The sequence below is a fragment of the Diabrotica virgifera genome, chromosome 9 (genome assembly GCF_917563875.1).
Source record: "Diabrotica virgifera virgifera chromosome 9, PGI_DIABVI_V3a".
Classification (NCBI taxonomy): Eukaryota; Metazoa; Arthropoda; class Insecta; order Coleoptera; family Chrysomelidae; genus Diabrotica; species Diabrotica virgifera.
In genome coordinates, this window is record NC_065451.1 from 208,929,128 (window position 1) to 208,948,819 (window position 19,692).

General features: G+C 32.1%; 1 protein-coding gene across 1 annotated transcript in view; it reads right to left on the reverse strand.

Moving 5' to 3' along the window:
- Positions 1–9,890, reverse strand: part of LOC114327626 (glutaredoxin domain-containing cysteine-rich protein CG31559) — a 101,085-nt gene extending 91,195 nt beyond the window's left edge. The window contains exon 1 of the mRNA XM_050662889.1: positions 9,634–9,890. The gene's annotated coding sequence lies outside the window, so the exon portion shown is untranslated. The remainder of the gene's footprint in view (positions 1–9,633) is intronic.
- Between the last annotated feature and the right edge of the window lie 9,802 nt (positions 9,891–19,692).

Genomic DNA, 19,692 nt, shown 5'->3' on the forward strand with positions numbered 1-19,692 from the left:
CAGTTTGGTGCGTTGGATTCGTGAGAATGTCAGGAAATTTTGTGAACTATTGTAATGAATAAGAAATCTGAAATTGAATTTGTGCATAAGAAAAATTCATTTCAAAAGTGCATTTTGAAATAGGCAATTATTATAAATTTGCAACCCGGTAAATAGTTGGGCAACATCCCGCTTAATTATTTTAATTATTTTTAATCATTTATAAGTCCATATAATAATAGTCTAAGATGTCAATAACCATTAATAATAAACAAAAAATTTCCTTGTGTGGGAAGCGAACCAAGTACTAACGGGTCCGTAGCTAAATACATATACCGCTAATCTATGCAGACACTTGCTAGACAACGGGGATATTAGGTATAAACAAAACAAATTGGTAAGTAAAAATTGTAAAGAAAATACATACTATGTACATACTTAAATGTATTAAAAAATTAATGTATTCCTAAATTTTAGAAAAACATTCGTAAATAGGTATTATTAATATCTATTAATGTTACTAAATGAAATATAAATATTTTGACGTTTCACAATTTGACAATTCACTTTTAACTGCAGTGCCTTAAAATTTTTAAAGCACCGGTGCTTTAAACTAGCATTTTTAACGCTCCTATGGAGTGCTATAAATTGCATTTTTAACACGTTTGTAGAAAAATATATTTAAAAACACTAATATATTCTTTCCATACCTTTTCTGGACTGATAAATACATAAATTAAAACACTTAGTAACGAACTCCATACTGCCTGTGTGCGCAGATTACTAAAATTTCACCCTCAATGAAATCGCGCCTAAAGAAGTATAACTTCAAAAAGGCAGTAGGTATAACTATTAACTAACCTTTGTTGTTTCTCTTCCCACAAATTTTAACACGCAACAACCATACATTACATAACCAAATCGTCAACCGTCCACACCACAGCTGTGCTACAACTGTCATATTGGATAATTTTTGACATGTCATTTGAACATCCAATCAGAACAAAGTTATAATGCGCATGCGCCCGGATCATAGGTTTTAACATATAAAAATTCACCCTCATATCGCGCGTAAAGAAGTATAACTTCAAAAAGTAAAGAAACCGTGAGTTTGTGAGAATAAACTTCCCTTCACACTATATCCAAAGCTTAGGACTGGCAATCCCTTTGGGTTTTTGTGGACGAAAAATCCATTCGATCAAATGTTCGTCGACGAATTGTACAATCCATGAATTATTGTGCATTCGACCAACTGTTTGTCGACCACATGTTGTCGGCTAATTTTCCGTCGACGAAGTGTTCTCGACCAACTTTCCGACACCGGTCTGTGTGTATAACCCGGTCCAGTCACGAAGGTTTTTCAGCCAGGATATCTGTCTTCCACCAGGACCCATCTTTCCTTCAATTTTATCCTTCGTAACTAGTTTTTCTCCTTTTAATTGTGGCCAAAAGTTCTCTGTCGCTTCACATTCTGTGCAACACCATTTCGTTCGTAATGTGATCGGTCCATAGAATTTCAAAATTCTCCTGAAAAGCCACATCTCAAAAGCTTGCAACTTACTCATTAAGTTAACATTAACAGTCCAAACTTCGACACCATAAAAAAGAATAGGGTGGATATATCATTTTACCATCCGATATCGGATGGTGAGGGACGTAAAGCACTGATGATGAACTTACTAGGTAGAAAGCGTTCTGTGATGTAGTCCTTTAAGGGATTTTTAAATAAAATATACCTTTTATAAATGATGTTATTAATTTTTTGTGATAAATGGTATACAGCCCGCTACAGGAAACTATGTTTCTTGTGGATAACTTAGAAATGGTGCTACATTATAATAATTTGCAATGATTCGATGGGTCATCAGATTGTTTTTACTTTCAAAAGACTATTTGAAAAAAATTACATGATTATTATAGATTTAAAGAACTTTGTGTGTCAAATACATCGGTATTTGAACAATACCATCTTGAAACATTGTTTAGAGATGATTAAAAATCAGACTTAAATCCCGCTCATCAACATTCCATACAAACAAGTTACAGAAGAAAACAAAAAAATACTCAAATGACCTTCAAGCGGGAATTCACGTTTCAGTGGGACACTGCAACTTATTGTATCTACCATCTACCGTTAAGACTACAGACGAATCACGAAGAAATAAACAGTATGTTTATAAAAGGAATAAATTGGTGTGCATCAGTTTGGAATTAAAGATTTCTACTCTCGATTTGGTAATGCATTATACACTTCTCCAAGAAATTAAAGCACCACCTTAAAAATTGGTCATTTTTGATGTCCCGAATTTACTAAACCTGTTGTCCGATTAAAGTGATTTTTTAACATATTCTTTAACAATATCGCTGTAATAATATTGTTGCTAATGTAAACTGTCGTTGTATACCGTTTATAAACGTATTTCCGCAAATGCTTCGTTTCCGACATAGGGCCTGTTGAAATTTTTCTTACAAACTGACGATTTATTTATTGCTCTAACACCGGTTAAGATAAGCAAATGAAATTTGGTTCGTCTTAAGAGGTAGTTATGTGTGCCACAGGTAAACATAAAATTCTTAATTTTATGTCAAAAAATTCTACCTCTTAAAACTCACTAAATTTTATTTGAATATCTCAACCTGATTTAGAACAATAAATAAATCGTCAGTTTGTAAGAAAAATGTCAATACCTCCTCTCTCGAAAACGAAGCATGAAAAACAAGGCTAGTTGTTAAAATACCTAATTTTTTATTATCCAACATAAGCGAATGAATAAAAAACATAATGTTAAGAAAACTTGAGGATATAGTTGGGTTTTAATTTCAGTATTTTATAAAAGCTAGAATATTCCACAGGGTCAGGCGAACTTTGAGGAAAAATCACAGTTTGATTGGTACACCCGGTATACAATGACAATTTACCTGTCTAGCAACAATACTATTAATGTTGTTCTGATGCTATTTCCTTGTGGCATTTTTATGATTAACTATTTATGTGGGAATTAAATTGAAAAAAATAATTTTATTAACGTTTCGACGCCCAAATCGGGTGTCGTTGTCAAAATACAAAATACTATTAAATTAAACAAAAATGTTGTTGCTTTGCTTCAAAAATTAAAAAAGGCAAGTTAAAACTACTATAATTTTCTATATCTCGGGATCTACTGAATATATGTATTTTGATCGTTATTTTTTTTTAATTTATATGTAATTTTTCTGTTCATTACAAATATGCAATTTGTCTAGACATTTATTAATTAATAAACAATCTAATTTGTTTTAACAACTTTTGAAAAAATAATTTTTTCCCGAAAATTCATGATTTTAATCATACTATCGTTATTATTCATAGAAAAAGTTAAGGTATATTTTAATAAATAAATCATTTTTAATAAATAATTATCTAATAAAAATCATTTATTTATTAAAGAGTACTTTAACATTTTGTATGATCATTAATGATACTAGGATTAAAATCATAGATTTTTGTAAAAAATATATTTTTTCAAGAATTGTTTAAACAAATTAGACTGTTTGTTAATTAATAAATTTATAAACAAATTGCATATTTGTAGTGTACGTAGAAATTACATACAAATTAAAAAAAGAAAGATCAAAATCCATGGAGTTGATCCGGAGATACAGAAAATTAATTATATTCGTTTGAAATAGCTTTTTCGGTGTTTTAACTCGGTGGATTTGTAAGTTCCCCCTAGTAATCGTTTGAACTACATTTTTGAAAAATCGTAGAGGGTGCTGTGAATGTACAATGTTTGTGCAAATTGTTTAAGAAAAAATACAAATCCCATTCTTTAAAATGGCATTAATGAGATTCCTTAATTATTATAAACAAATTAGCTGTGAATTTAAAAAAATTGGTATTAAGATTTTTGACTATATTAATTAATTTTTTATCTTTTTTTAATATATGTTGATACTATCGCTCTTCTACTCTGATTTGACGTACTCAGAATTGCCTCAGAATCTTTATTATTTTGTGTCTTATGTTATTGCAAAATAAAGGTCTCTGGGATAAACAAATATAATAACTCTTATACTAATTAATGGATCGATCTCAAATTTTGAAGATTTGTTAAGTATTAAGTACCTCAATACCTAACTTTAAGTTAAACACTAAAGTTTTAAGGTAGTTTTAGTAACAGGTATTAACAAATTACTATTTTCATTTATTTTGCAGTTTGCGTAGCGACAAATTAACTTTATAATTTTCAAAAATCGGCATTTTGAAGGTTTTTTAATGTTCTAAAAAACTAAATTTCGTAATTGTATGTCAACTATTTAGCTTTTGAATGGAGTGCAAAAAATCGAAAAAATCGCGATTTTTGCCCTAAATTGTTAATATTTAAAAAACGGACGCTAACTCTAGGCAGGAAACAGGTAGGTTTTCTTCCTATAGGTCTACAGTAACTAAAAAAGTAGTCAGCTATCTGGATCTTTGAGTGTCCCGAGAAAATTCTTATTTCTCTGGACTACAATTCCAACAAGAAATTAAAAAGAATATTCAGAAAATCTGACTGAGAATTTAGGAATTATTTTTTTAAGTATATCATTCTTAAACCAATAAATAAACAAATAATAAACATGATCTTTCAGCTAAAATGAGTATGTTGTTGAAAAACAACTTAATCAATGATGCAAACAACAAATCATGCTTGTCTATTAGTTTTTATATCGATACAATAACAGCCTGTGGCAAAATAGATAATTTACAAATCTAACTAGTCACTTTGATCCATTCTCTTTTTATAATAACAAACATCCACATACTAACGTGATTATACAATATTTGACATGCATATAGAAAATATATTGAAATTATTGGTCTAATAACAGTTTCTTGAACTATTTAGGTGAAAACCAATCGTAAATCATAGCAATATATAGTGGATTTAACTAAATATCTTGATCAATACGAATACATTATCAGATCTTGGTAATAACACATAGTTTCAAAAGTTATGCATCACCAAAAATTTTAGCTATTATTAACAATTTTCAGAAACTACAGATTTACCCATTCTCCTTTACAGGTAATTGTAAGTTCATGGTGGGTTCTAGAAGGATTTCTTCGGGCATGAAAAGCTCTGGAGAACACGTCCTATGGATGTTCAATTGGGCTCATGTCTGGAGATATCGCAGGTCATTCCAAAAGGCCTTTTCAAGCATCTGAAGATAGTCATTAACCACTTTAGTCCTATATGAGTGGGCGTTATCAACCATAAATACAAAATTTTCACCGACATCTCCTTATCACAAACTCACATGAAGTTCTAAAATCCGTGTGATGTACCTTTGTCCTGTCAGAATACCATCAATAACCACCCATTCCTTCTTCTTCTATTTCTTTCTTGTATGTAGGCTTAAAGCCTGTTTCTTCTTCAATATTAGCCTCCTAAATTGTTTAAATTATCGCACCACCTTTTTATTGGTCTGCCAATACTTCTTCGTCCATTTGGTGACTTATCTCTTTCTATTCGTACTATCCTATCCTCTGCCTATCTACTAATGTGTTCGTTCCACTCCTGTTTCCGTTTTGTCACCCATCCATTTATGTCTTCTACATCGCATGATCTTCTTCTTCTTCTTTCCCTATCCAACAAACTTTTCCCTGATATTCGTCGAAGTATTTTCATCTCTGTTGTTTCTAGTGGTCGTCGCGCTTTAGATGTGTCAGGTCTTGTCTCCGCCGTGTATGTCAATATAGGTCTAATTGCTGCTTTATAGATTCTTGCTTTTGTGTCTTGTCTTAGGTGTTTGTTCTTCCAGATTGTGCCATTAAGAGATCCCGCCACCTTATTTGCTTTTAAGCTTTGTTGTCGTATTTAGATGTTGCCATACATTTGGTTTTTTCTGCTGGTATTATCATATTGTAGTTCTTAGCTGTTGTACTGAAGATGTGTGTTAATCTTTGGAGATCTATAATACTACCAATTCCGTATGTCCATAATACCTGTCCAAAACAATATTACCAACAGCGAAATAAAGTATGGAACGGACATGTTCTGTTGTGCAGCTCTTGCTGGCTCTCACCAAACACGAATTCTGTGGCTATTACAGAACTGTGGCTTCAGTTGTGTGTGTTCTTGAGCCCACTGGAGGCGGTGCAAAACATGTCTAGGTTGTAGCTGAAGAACTCTTATTGATTAACGACTCCTCAAACGTTACTCTAAAATTCTTCTTCTTATTGTAGCCAACGATACTCTGACTCCTGTAGCATGACTGATTTGTCTTTGGAGGGCTGGTAAACACATAGACGAATATCTCCGATTAAAAATTCTAATAGATCTATTCTGTTGCTTATTGGTAACTAGGGGTCTATCAGAGCGAGCTCTGTGTCGATTTGTCTCCAAAAATTAACCTATTCCATATCCGTGAGACATAACTATTCAAGCGAAGGATAATCCTAGAAACCAAATGCTATTTTTAATTGAGTAGACATATGAAAAGCAGAAACTTAAGCATAACCATATACAAAACCCTTATACAACCAGTGTTAACATCGGAGACATGGACCATCTACAAGGCAGATGAAAACCTTATGCTTATATTTGAACGAAGGATCTTGAAAGGAATATTCGGTGGCATCTGTGAAAATGGTGTTTGTAGATGGGCAGGACATCTAGCAAGATCACAGCAGAACAACTCTCCTAGAAAAATTCTTATGTCGCAATCTGTGGGAAGTAGAAATAGCGGTAGGCCAAAACTCAGATGGAAGAATGCTGTAGATGAGGATGGTAGAAAATAGGCGCAGCAAACTGGCAACAGTTGGCAGTGGATAGAAATGATTGGCGTAATAGACTTGGGGAGGTCGAGTTTCTTTTATAGGGCTGTAGCACCATTGATGATCAGACACCACTATTAACTTTTTCTAGCATGAATCACTGTGAATGGCCTTCTTCAACTAAAGCGATAATTCTTGCACGGTCCAACTCAGAAATTATATTACGATTCATTATAAATCACGTTTTTCCAAATGTTAGCAAAACTATCATAACTTTCCTTCTATGGACGTCGATTATAATTTCAGTGATTTTTTTAATAAGCTTGTCTGTATCTTCAATAAAGCATTTCTTTAATCACAATTAAGCCAAAACATCGCAAACCCTGGACTACCAAAGGTGTCCGCATATCAGCCAAAAATATGCGTTCACTATTGTACATCAAGAAATTTACTACCAACGTCTCTGTTACTGAATATACTATTACCAAGTACAGGGCAATCTATTTAAAACTTATAAAATCAGCTACAAAATTGTACTATCAAAATCGTCTCAGAAGCTCTAAAAGTGTTGCAAAAGAAACTTGGTCCATAATAAACGATCTTCGAAATAAAACTCACACAGCTCAAATATTTTCCCTTCCAGACCCAGAAAATCTAAATGAATACTTTGTTAATGTGAGTAAAAATATTACATCTACTATTGTGTCACAACAAGATCCCATTTCCTATCTCCCTAATTCAAGAAAGGTTTCGAATTCATTCTTTATAAGACCGGTTGATAAATATGAACTGATCCAAACAATCAATAGTATCAAAAGCAAATCTTCCTGTAGTACCGATGGACTATCCATAAAAATTTTCTCAAATCTCCCAGACAATGTGTTGAGAGTCCTTATCTCTCTAATTAATGATTCTTTTGAGAAAGGTAAATTTCCAGAGTGCCTAAAGACGGCCATCATTATTCTTCTTCATAAGGGTGGTGAAAAATCTAATGCCTGCAATTATAGACCTATTGCATTACTACCGGTACTCTCCAAAATTATTGAGAGACTCATAAAAGCCCGACTTATGTCCTTTCTCGTTGATAACAAGATTTTATCACAAAATAAGTTCGGCTTTTAAAACAATAAATGTACCACCGATGCCATGTTCTCTGTACTACATGAGGTTTATCAAGCATTAAACAATAATCTGCACACTGCCACTATTTTTTGTGACTGTGCCAAAGCTTTTGATTATGCAAATCACGACATTTTGATAAAAAAGCTAGAATTCGAGGTATTTCTTTGAAATGGTTTCAATCTTACTTGGATAATAGGAAACAACTGGTTAGAGCAAATGATACAGACTCTAGTCTCAAACATGTTGTATGTGGGGTAACACAAGGTTCAGTATTGGGTCCTCTACTTTTTATTATCTTTATTAATGACATCTCTAGTTTAAAAATCGATGGAAAAATTTTTCTTTTTTTCTGACGATACCAACTTGCAACTCAAATATCGCAACTCTTCATACTACTATAACTTCTGATCTACTCACAATAAAATCCTGGTCCGATTCTAATTTACTCTCTTTTAACGTAGATAAAACAGTAGCATTATCTTATAAAGGAACTCTTCAACCCTTACCTCTTCATAACAGCAAGCCAGATCAGTATCGTTGATTCTGTAAAGTTTCTTGGTATGTATTTTTTTAGATAACAACCTTAAATGGTTCCTTCATATCGATGTGTTAAGCAAGAAACTATCCTCAGCTTGCCTTGCAATAAGATCTGTTTCGAAGGAAATGAATTTAGCCTCTTCCAAAATAACATATTTTTCTTTGTTTGAGTCCCATCTTCGATATGGTCTTCCTTTTTGGGGTTCTGGTACAGTTGCCCAATCCGACGTTATTTTTAAAATAACAAAAAAGAGCAATAAGATATCTGTTTGGCCTCAGAAGAACAACATATTGCAGAAGCTACTTCAAAGATCACAGAATTCTAACACTACCTTCTTTATATATTTTAGAAACTGTTTGCTTAATTCGTAAACATCTACATGTTTTTCCAGCAAGACCTAGACATGACTATTCCACCAGAAATTCTACCTTTGACATCTATTTACCGATCCCGTCCAGTGAGTTAGTAAAGAAATCTATATTATATTCTGCAAAAAAACTTTACAACCATTTCCCTCTACAACTTAAATCTGCAACATCTTTCCCCAAGTTCCGTAACATGACAAAAGCCTATTAATTATCTGAAAGATCATTCAATAGCAGAGTTTCTTAACCAATAGCTAAGAAGTTACAGTATTCTTATGTATATGTAGATTCTTAATATAATATTTGAGTGTCATATGCAGCAGCTTATTAATTTATTAAATTTCTTAAGGTAGATTACGCAATTTGCAATTTTTTTTTATTTTGCAATATATTGTTACTGATTTTTATTTCACTTTATTATGTTTTATTTATATTGACGATTTATATAATTTTATTAAATTGTGTTTGTTATTGTTCTTCTTTATGTTTCTTATAAACTTTGTCTATAAAATTGTTAAATTTTTCATGACAATAAAGCATATTTCTCTAAATAAAATAAAAACCAAAAAAGTGTATTTTATATGAAAATTCCCTTTAAATATGTGATAAGAATAGGGATTTATAAAAGCGTAAAAATCGTGAAGACGAGGAATGAAGCATAACTTTTGAAACTATGTCTATATCGATATTATTGGTCTCATATTAGTTTCTTAAACTAATTGGGTGAAAACCAATCGTGAATTGTAGCAATAAAAGTGTATTTAGCTAAATATCTTAATCAATAAGAATACATCAGCAGATCTTTCTAATAACAATTAGATGTATTAATTGGTGTATATCAAGACACCAATCTGTGTCTAGTCAAACGATTATCTGAGTCTATTACTTACTATTTTCAATCAATTGTCCTGATAATAGTCTCTATGAATGAATAAAACTGAACAGTTTTCACAAAAAGTCTGTTAGTCTAATTGCCACAATCACTAAGAGTACGTTAATCAGCACAGAAGTCATCTGCTAGGCGCGATATCAAAATTTCGTTCTTCGACTTCTTCGTTATAGCTATAGCACACTCGATGGACACGGAAAAAATCACATAGCCAAAAGAACAGTTGAAGGCTGACTGGCAACTGTCCGCTGCTTGATGGCGGTGTCCCACTTGCCTTCGTGAACAACGACTTCGAGGGAATAGTCCGATGGAATTAGCTCGAGATGACGAGGAGGCTTAAAGAAAAAGTAAAACTTGTTTTGGTATTATGAATTATATGAACTTTGTGACCTTTAGGTAATAACTAACGATTAAATATTCTTGGCTTATGTTAATTGACGAAGAAAGCAACTAAATTTAGTCACATTGATGCATATATTGTCAAATAACTATGCTATTATACTCTGAAAGAAAATAAAACAATAAAAGTTTGTTTAATGGGCTTATTGACCTATGAGGACAGAAGCATGGGTTTGATATCCATTCGAGACATGAACCAACAAAGAAAACGATAGCAGTCTTTACAGATTTAACAAATATATTGTTGTATAATTTTTTTTGGGAAAAATTTAGAAAATAAATTTATATCAGAGACCACGAAATTATAGATTTTCATCGCCCTGTAGGTATATGGCCAAAAATTGTAAATAGGATAATTTAGTTAGTAAGAAATGTTTTCGCAGAAAGTGAAATCGTTAAGAAGGTGGTTTTCTTAACTGGTTTTTGAACGGACTTAAAACAATGGTGCGGTCAGATTAGACAATACAGTTTATTTCGCTTTGAAATGGACAATAAGACATTTTATAAAAAATTCGAAGAAGGCTAAGCGGTAAACAAATTTATTGAGTTTAGAATGTAAGGCTTTTTGTTTAGCATTTTGAAACAACGAAAGTAATTTGATGTCTCCGAGAATTTAACAAAATTGGAAGTTGTATACAAATTAAATTGGTTCTTAAGAAATGATAATATGGTGTAGTGGGTAGAAAGGATGTTTTGTGATTGGTGGTAAATGATGGATGGAAGGGATGAGAGTGTTGAGTCTGATTTTTACGAGAGAAAAAAGGCACTGTGTAATGAGTATCTGGAGACAGCAGTCCAGTTTTTGAAAAGTGGGAAGTCAGTATAAAGTGTTGAAACGAAATCGTTGACCGAGTTGAGAAGTTAATTTTCCTGGGACCGAGGAAGATTCCTGTTTCTGTCTAGAACGAGTAGCCGATTGGTATCTATTTGCACAAGATATCAAGCAGAGAGAAAACTGAGTCGAGAATTCGAGCGAGTCCTGTTTGTTTGTTTGTGAAGCAGTTTGAACGAGAGGGATCTTTCGCAACAACCTAAGAGTACGTGTGGGAGAATCGAGGACGACGCAATCCGGGAAAAGAAGTAGAGAAGAAACAAAAAGGTTAGTCAAATCATTTGTGAAACGTAGAGAGTTTGTTTATATCCACACCATATTTGCTTATTTTTTGTATTGAACAAATACTTCTATAACATAATTAGTCATTCCAAATTTTAAAGAAGAAATAAGTAATCAATTCAAAAGGAGGAAAGTAAATGTTATTAAATTTTGTAAGAATAAATAACGAATTAATTAAATAATTTTTTTTTGTTAAAATAGAGGAGATATCAGAATTAAAACTTAATTTATTAGAGGAGAAATAGTTGCAACAAATCTAAATTTTTAGCATATTTTTAAAATCTTATGTTTATGGTATATTGGATAAATAAATAATATTTTAAACATTTATTTGACATTGAGTGTGTTTAATTTCCCTGTTTTGTCCTGGATGGAGTAAGCAACTAGAGATACCAGAAGCCACAAACCAAAGGTAAATCATCAAAAATAAAATAGCCCTAAGAATAAAGTTTATTAGAAGATTTAATTTAAATTTGGTTTTTTTACACAAGCAGTAATTAAAATAATTGAGTAATTAATTAAATAAAGAATTTTTTCACCAATCTCATAAAAGAGAGAAATACCGAGCATAACAATATATAAAAAATAATGTAATTTAATGTTCAGACTTGCCACTTTTTTACAATTCACCTTAAATTTCACTTTACTATTACGGCACCTTGTCTTCTTCTTCTTCCTTCTTGTATGTAGGCTTTAAAGCCTGTTTCTTCTTCAATATTAGCCTATATCGCACGATCTTTTTCTTGGTCTTTCAATACTTCTTCGGCCATTTGGTGACTTATCTCGTGCTATTCGTACTATCCTATCCTCTGCCATTATACTAATGTGTTCGTTCCACTCCTGTTTCCGTTGTGTTACCCATCCATTTTTGTCTTCTACATTGCATGATCTTATGTTTTCGCTTCTCTCCCTATCCAACAGACTTTTCCCTGATATTCGTCGAAGTATTTTCATCTCTGTATTTCTAGTAGTCGTCTCGTTTTAAATGTTTCAGGTCTTGTCACCGCCGTGTATCTCAATATAGGTCTAATTGCTGCTTTATAGATTCTTGCTTTTGTATCTTGTCTTAGATGTTTGTTCTGCCAGATTGTGTCATTAAGAGATCCCGCCGCTTTAGGTACTTGCTTTTAAGCTTTGTTGTAGTACTTCTTCTTTAATACCTCCGTAACTAGTTATATCTATTCCCAGATATCTAAACCTTGCTTCCTGCTTTATTATTTCCCATAAATTTCGATTTTACATCGTAGTGGGTATTTAAATGTTGTCATAGATTTGGTTCTGCTGATATTATCATATTGTATTTGTTGGCTGTTGTATTGATCTGTTTTAATCTTTGGAGATTGTCTTCTGTCTCAGCGATTAATGCGTCGTCTGCATACCATAATATTTGGATTTCTTTGTTCCCCATTCTGTAACCATGACCTTTACGAACTGCTTCTATTATTTCGTACATTATTATATTAAAGAGCAGTCGGCTTAAGGAGTCACCTTGTCTGACTCCGCTTTGTACTGGGCTCCGCTGTACTCCGCTTTGTACAAGCTACTGGACTACCAAGGTACCAAGTGATATAAAGTACGGATTGTGACAATACTGTCGCTAGGGGGGGTACAACGGCCTCCTTAATTCAGATGGACTTACCCAAGTTTTTTTCATGTATTTTGACCCGTAGAATACGAATTTTTTGGGTAACAGTTGATCCGGACGTCGATAAGATTGTTATTGACCAAGAACTTGAGGAATTACATAATCGCGATCTCTCGCAAAACAAAACATTTTTTGTTATTTTTTGGGTCATTCTAAGCAAAACATGTTTCTACAGTTTTTTCGTAGGATGCCTAGTTTTCGAGATAACCGCGGTTGAACTTTCAAAAAATCGAAAAATTGCAATTTTTGAACCCGAATAACTTTTGATTAAAAAAATAAAATAGCAAGTCTGTTTACCGCATTTGAAAGTTTAAGTCAAATTGTATCGGTTTTGATTATTTGCATTGCTAAAAATTTATTTTTTTATTGTTTAACAAAGCTATAAACACATAGTGTTTCCCGTGCCTTTACATGCGTTTTAACACATGCTACGTAGAAATAGCCTCGATTGCACTAGTACCTATTCTACCTACTCGTTCGATTTTAAAGAGAAATCATTGAAAACATCACTCACGCACTAGGTGTTTGTAGCTATGTTTAACAATAACAAAATAAATTTTTAGCAATGAAAGTAGTCAAAACCGATATAATTTGACTTGAACTTTCAAAGGCGGTAAGCAGAATTGCTATTTTATTTTTTAATCAAAAAATGGAGTTTTTCGATTTTTTGAAAGTTCAACCGCGTTTATCTCGAAAACTGTGCATTCTACGGGAAAACTTGTTAGAACATTTTTTGCTTAGAATGACCCAAAAAATACAAAAAAAATGTTTTGTTTTGCGAGAAATCTCTGTTATGTAATTCCTCAAGTTCTTGGTCAATAACAATCTTATCGATATCCGGATCAACTGTTACCCAAAAAATTCGTATTCTACGGGTCAAAATACATGAAAAAAACTTAGGTAAGTCCATCTGAATTAAGGAGGCCGTTGTACCCCCCCCCTGGCGACAGGACTAAATATACAAAATAATTTGGTTTTTAAAGGAAACGAAATTATACATATAATCAAATATGAGTGATACTTTAAGAAAAATTTTAAATTGTAATCAACTTTGTAAAAACTCTATAGTTTATATTTTATATTAATTTAATCTGTATTCTATCACCGCTAATAATTCTTATACATATTATACTCGTACCTACTCATATGTATGCAGTACCAATTATCTGGGAATTACATAAAACTTTCAAAAATCCGAACCAGGTTTGGAAATACATATATGATAGATCATCGTATAAAAAATTAAATGATGTAGTTAACGAAATAAGAATCTCCGCTGAAGAAAATTCTTAATTTGATGGTACCACCATGGTAGTTCTATCGTACTAAGAATTGGTAGCAAGTTGAAGGTAGGTCTACGAAAAGAGTCTCGCTGGCTTTCTAGAGATGTATTCAGGTGTCTCACACACTCTCTCTAATCGTCCACTGATGGCCACCATAACCCAAATTTCATAGAAAATGAAGAAATTACACAAAAAAATAATACGAAAAATTGGAAATTGTTGACCACCATTGTTGTATGTCGTACTTATCATCGGTACTTTTTAATGAGGTAGTTATTGTTATTAAAAAGTATTGTATGTAATGAGAATTTTACCAATTATTGTAAGAGATCCGGGTTTTTGAATCATCGATTATTTTGATATCTAATGATAAGCCCGAAATAAAAATAGAGCTACCATGTATAGATGATATAAAAAATGCTTTTAAATATCGAAAATAAAAAGTGTATTATTTAAGAAATACTCGAAGATTATGATTACAAACGATCATTAAGGAGACATGATTCAGATAGAATCAGTATAAAAGACGAATGGGTAAAGTGTTACTTAGAGTTACTACAAGAAAAATATAATCTATATACTCCCTCAACATACGAAATAAAAGACAGTCAAACACAAGTTGCAGGTATATTTGAAAACGAGATAAGAAATAGGCTAAAAAGGATGAAGAATAACACAGCAACTAGTCCTAGAGACATACCTACTTGAAAAACTGCTAAAATACGACACTTCAGCCTAAATACAAGAACTAAAACAAATATTTTTAACACATGCTTATTTGATGAAAAAATATCGAAGGAAAGGAAAATGGGCTACTTAAGGGAGGGGGGGTATGGTTTGAAATATTTAATTTTTTTATTATTTCAAATAAAAGTGCATACTTTCAAGAATACTCTCTGAAAATTTCAAAATAATCGGAGTAAAATTACCAGAGATACAGCGTGTTGAATATCTCTACCTTCGACTCGCTTTGCCGTGACGTCGCTCCAACACGCTTGAGCGTAGTGAGAAACGTTAAACAACTGTTCGCCTTCTCTTTTGTAGATTACTCCTCGATTCAAAAAACATATTCCAATGTGCATCACTTTCCGATTTGGCAGACAAATAAGAAGATGAAGATCCAGTTGTCAAAACTTTAACGCATTTTTCTCAAAACTGCTTTTTCAAATGCGGTGGACATTGTAACTGAAAAACTACTCGGCTGATCTACCTGATATTTTGCACAGATTTTCTTGAGACATTTCATGAGGTAACAACATCGAGATATTTTACTTTTTTTGCTTATTTTTTGTTCAACAATAATAAATCTCTTGATTTTCACAAAATTTTTACCAAAAATTTCATTTTTTTGATTTCTGAGTGATAACAAAAATTCAAAAATTATTAAAAATAAAAGAAAACTCGACGTTGTGACCTCGTGAAACTCATAAGCTAATTAAATCTTTTTGAATTTTTTGTTTCGTATGATCTAGTGACGAGTTCTGATGTCCACCGCAAAATCCATTTTTTTGTGAGCTGCCTATCAAAATTTGTCATCAATGGCTTATTTTTCAATATTTTGGATTGAATTTTTTTCTAGATATTCTTTGAATTGTACTTAATATGTTTATCTAATTTAAAAATAAAATAATTGTACCATAGCACAGTATAAAGAGTGACAGTAAAACCACTTCTCTGTCGGCACTTTGATTTCAAGAAGTAATACCGGCAGTACGCAATTGATAATTCACCAGTGGTGGATGCGGGTTTTCCCTGTTAAAACCCGTACGTTTCTATGCGATTATCAATGCGAGAGTGGGGCAAAAGCGACTAAGAACATTGCGCGGTCGCCATGCGCGACTACAGATTTTACTTCCAATTTTTTGGAGAGTGGTTCTACTGTCCCACTTTATACTGTGACCATAGCTTCGAAAAAAATTCACAAAAATATGCTTGATATGTTGATTTCAAACCATACCCACCCCTTAAGCTCCACACATGAAAAGGGAAAACCCCCGATAATTACAGTGACACAAACAAGAATAGAACAATTAAAAGAGTACATACATATATCTAGGACAAATCACTAAATCAGACCGAAGAAATAAAAGGAAGAATAAGATTGGCCTGGGCATCATTCGTAAAACTGTCTTATATTCTAAAAAACAGAAAATACCACCAATACCTAAAAACAAGAGCCTTCAATCAATGTATACTCCCTGTTCTAATATATGGCTCTTAGACATTGACGTTTACAAAAGAAAATATGGAAAAAATAGCAAAGACAGAAATATCCATGGAAAGACAAATGCTGAACATTCAACTAACGAATACGAATAACCAAAAGCAGAAGGATTAAAGATGGACGTGCAACCACAAACGAAAAAAGGGAAGACCACAAATACGATGGCCAGATGATCTGAACAAACACGCCGGGTTAAGATGGTTGAGCAAAATGCGTATGATACGTAAGCATGGAAAAAGGAATAGAAGGCCTATGTCCAAGGATGGATGTTTAGGACTGATTAGAAGATATATATATATATATATATATATATATATATATATATATATATATATATATATATATATATATATATATATATATATATATATATATTTTTAGTGAGAGGAAACTATGGTGTTCTGGATTTTTGGTAACACAAAGATAGCAATTATTATTGATTTCAGTTAGCCTATTTGTTGAATACTGTCTATTTATGATTGTAGTTTCCCTGATGATGAAAATAAACATTTTCGAAAGCTTGGAACTATTATAAAGAGTTTTCTTTGAGATTGCTGCTACCCCAATATTTCAGCCTTGTTATATATATATATATATATATATATATATATATATATATATATATATATACATATATATATATATAAATATATATATATATATATATATATATATATACATATATATATATATAAATATATATATATATATATACATCATTCTATCATTGTTGCGTCTGATAACATCCCAATTACATACATTATTGATACCTTCGAATTATTGCGTCCGTATATCGGACGCAATAATGTCAAGCCATAATTTTCGTTGTTCCTGTAGTTTTTCAAGTATCATTGCTACTCTGTAAGTTGACAAAATATTTAAACTTCTCCTTTTTAATTTCAATTTGGCAACATATAATCAGATGACAGATATATTTTATTATTTAAATTTTGTATCAGGACGCAATAATGTTAGCAACCAGTTTATTGTTAGTTCATCGATTTTCCGTGTTGGCGCTAAGATAATATACTACTCCAAGTATACATTTGACAAAGCACGCATATTATTGCTTCCGAAATGTGGCAACTCTGTTATCTATTTTTACTTTAATAGATATACATATTTGAGATCCGTATTGTACGTGGATTTTTAAGAAAATAGTTTTCTTAAAAACAGTTTACTATCAATATGAATCGTGGGAAGCGAATATTAAATGAGTGCCTAAAACAAGGTTATAGAATAGAAATATGCCTTGATGTCATGAACAATTTAACAATTTTATAGACAAAGCTTAAAAGAATCATAAATAAAAACAATAATAAATACAATTTACTAAAATTATACAAATCGTCAATATAAATTAAACATAATAAAGTGAAATAAAAATCAGTACCCTAACAATATGTATATTGCAAAATTAAAAAAAATTGCAAATTGCGTAATCTACCTTAACAAATTTAATAAGTTATGCTGCTGCATATGACACTCAAATATAGATTAAGATTCTACTTATACATAAGAATACTGTAATTTCTTAGTTATTGGTTAAGAAACTCTGCTATTGAATAATATTGGTCTTTCAGATAAATAGGCTTTTGTCATTTTAAGTTGCAGAGGGAGATGGTTGTATAGTTTTTTTGCAGAATATAATATAGATTTCTTTACTAACTCACTGGACGGGATCGGTAAATAGATGTCAAAGGTAGAATTTCTGGTGGAATAGTCATGTCTAGGTCTTGCTGGAAAGACATGTAGGTGTTTACGAATTAAGCAAACAGTTTCTAAAACATATAAAGAAGGTAGTGTTAGAATCCTGTGACCTTTGAAGTAGCTTCTGCAATGTGTTGTTCTTCTGAGGCCAAACAGATATCTTATTGCTCTTTTTTGTAATTTCAAAACAACATCGGATTGGGCAGCTGTACCAGAACCCCAAAAAGGCAGACCATATCGAAGATGGGACTCGAACAATGAAAAGTATGTTATTTTGGAAGAGGCTAAATTCATTTCTTTCGAAACAGATCTTATTGCAAAGCAAGCTGAGGTTAGTTTCTTGCTTAACACATCGATATGAAGGGACCATTTAAGGTTGCTATCTAAAAAAATACCAAGAAACTTTACAGAATCAACGATACTGATCTGGCTGTTATAAAGAGGTAAGGGTTGAAGAGTTCCTTTATAGGATAATGCTACTAATCTACGTTAAAAGATGGTAAATTAGAATCGGACCAGGATTTTATTGTGAGTAGATCAGAAGTTATAGTAGCATGAAGAGTTGCGATATTTGAGTTGCTCCAAATGATACTGGTATCGTCAGCAAAAAGAAAAACTTTTCCATCGTTTTTTAAACTAATGATGTCATTAGTAAAGATAAGGAAAAGTAGAGGACCCAATAATGAACCTTGTGAACCACGTACAACATTTTTGAGACTAGAGTCTGTATCATTTTCTCTAACCCGTTGTTTCCTATTATCCAAGTAAGATTGAAACCAGTTCAAAGAAATACCTTGAATTCCATAGAAATCTAGTTTTTTGATCAAAATGTCGTGATTTACACAATCAAAAGCTTTGACATAATCACAAAAAAACAGTGGCAGTGTGCAGATTATTGTTTAATGCTTGATAAACATCATGTAGTACAGAAAACATGGCATCGATGGTACATTTATTATTTAAAAAGCCGAACTGATTTTGTGATAAAATCTTGTTATCAACGAGAAAGGAAATAAGTCGGGCTTTTATGAATCTCTCAATAATTTTGGAGAGTACCGGTAGTAATGAAATGCGTCTATAATTGCAGGCATTAGATTTTTCACCATCCTTATGAAGAGGAATAATGATGGCCGTCTTTAGGCACTCTGGAAATTTACCTTTCTCAAAAGAATTATTAATTAGAGAGATGAGGACTCCAAACACATTGTCTGGGAGATTTGAGAAAAGTTTTATGGATAGTCCATCGGTACTACAGGAAGAGTTGCTTTTGATACTATTGATTGTTTGGATCAGTTCAGATTTATCAACCGGTCTTATAAAGAATGAATTCGAAACCTTTCTTAGGGAGATACGAAATGGGATCTTGTTGTGACACAATAGTTGATGTTATATTTTTACTCACATTAACAAAGTATTCATTTAGATTTTCTGGGTCTGGAAGGGAAAATGTTTGAGTTGTGTGAGTTTTATTTCGAAGATCGTTTATTATGGACAAAGTTTCTTTTGCAACACTTTTAGAGCTTCTGAGACGATTTTGATAGTAAAATTTTTTAGCTGATTTTATAAGTTTTTAATAGATTGCCCTGTACTTGGTGATATATTCAGTAACAGAGACGTTGGTAGTAAATTTCTTGATGTAGACTAGTGAACGCATATTTTTGGCTGATATGCGGACACCTTTGGTA